This window comes from Amphimedon queenslandica, unplaced genomic scaffold (assembly GCF_000090795.2).
Source record: "Amphimedon queenslandica unplaced genomic scaffold, v1.1 AMPQUscaffold_9797, whole genome shotgun sequence".
Classification (NCBI taxonomy): Eukaryota; Metazoa; Porifera; class Demospongiae; order Haplosclerida; family Niphatidae; genus Amphimedon; species Amphimedon queenslandica.
Window position 1 is genome coordinate 2190 of NW_003549931.1, and position 2100 is coordinate 4289.

Genomic DNA, 2100 nt, shown 5'->3' on the forward strand with positions numbered 1-2100 from the left:
GCTACAGCATATCTGTCTTGTGAATTTATTGGCTCTCCATATACAGTTAAGTTCCTCTCCAACAACTGGTGTCCATATATCTTGATAAATGTGATATCCTCGAATGCACAGTACTACTTCATAGTCCTCCGTTATCTTTGATTCCTCGTGCTTCACAAATTTTTGTATGTGGAAATAATCAAGTTTAATAATTATTAATCTTAAATATTTTTGTGGGCAGAGAGTAACAACTAATTATTTTCAACGTGATTTTTTATTGCACAACTATTTACACAAGTGAAAATTTCCCCTTTTACGGTATAATAACCTTGCGTACTTTTCAAAAATTTTGCCATTTTCTTAAAATGGCCGTAACTTGTAAAATGGAAATCCGAATCAGCTTAAACTTTCTACAAAGCATAAGGACATCAATGTGTAACAAAAAATGGAACAAAACTTAGGGTATTATGGAGAGATATTTTTTCAAAATTTTAGCATTATTAAAATGGTTGTAATTTCAAAAATAACTAGCTGGGATCAGCTCAAACTTTCTACACTGCATAAGGATATCAATGTGTATCAGACCATGTACTAAAAATTAGTGGTGATTTCAGGGCAAAATTTTGGAAAGATCCAAGGCTATAATAGCTTTGGGTAATTTTTAGAATTATGACATTTCCTTAAAATGGCCATAACGTGAAAAATTAAAGCTACAAAGAACAAGGACATCAATATGTACAGGTATACAGTATAATTGGCCACACCCCCACTGACATCACAATACTATTATTAACCTGAACTATATCATACGTTCATTATTGAAGAGAAGGTCTCACTCCTTGAGTCAGTGGTTGCCTCCTTCTTAAGTAAATCATCATTTAAACTGTTTATGAACTCAATGGATTTATCCTGTGAATGTATACAATTAAAAATTGATGAATATAATATTACATTTAAGTATATACTATGTACATGTACATGCACACTCACCACTATTGATATGATGTTCATTCCTTACTACTCTCAGTTGAAAAACTTGAACACAAACCAAACGGCCTAAAAATAACAATAATAATAGTTAATTGACTAATGATTATGTTAATAATAATTAACAAAACATAACGATAATATAAAGGAGCTGTTATTTCTCTTCAAATGCATGCATACATACAGGTACATGTATTGCTATACTACATGTACAGTAAGTTTGAGCTGATAATGATTGAATCAATTTGGATATCATTTTTAAAGTTGCCACATGTAGTAAATGTACATGTACATGTATATACACTATTGCAGTGTTTGTCAGTTCATAAAGCACATTCACTTTTTAGCTCACTTAGCATGCTATATGGGAAACCATGCATGCTACTAAAATCTAAAACTGTTATACTGAACTGAAATTTAATATACATGTACATGTACATGTACTTATCTTAGCTTATACAAGACAGCATATACAGTACTGTAATTCCTTTCACTCTAAATTTTAAGTTTTTCTAAATTTTCACTCTAAATTTTAAGTTACAGCCATTTTCAAAAACAAGCCAATTTTCAGAAAAAACTAAAGACTATACATGTACAGGTACATGTAGTGTACCGTATTTGCTCTAAATATTTGACGCTCTAAATTTGAAAATAAAAAATTATTTCAAAATTTCTAGCATAATTCATTCTAAAAATTCATTTTAAATACTACTGTTCCATATGGTTCTAATTTCGTCACTTCAATACGAGAGAAAGATACTCTGAACAGCCAGGTTAGCATATAGCTGGTTATGTGTATTAATGAATCACTCCAAATTTGACAAAATAATTAATTTAAAAGCTTCATAACTACTCTCCCTCTAAAAATTCATTTTTAAAAATTACAAATACAAAACTAGATGTGACAAAATTTTAAAATTACAGTAACACCTTAATTACCCCATCCATCTCATATTATTGCACCCCCAAAAATTAAATTCTAGATCTACCCCTGACAAGAAATATGTATACATTGTACATGTACATATACACATGTAGTTAGAGTGTAGACTGACCTATGAATAATAAACCCACCATATAATCATTAATGTACATGTACATGTTCATAGTAAAGTGCTGTACATGTATATGCAT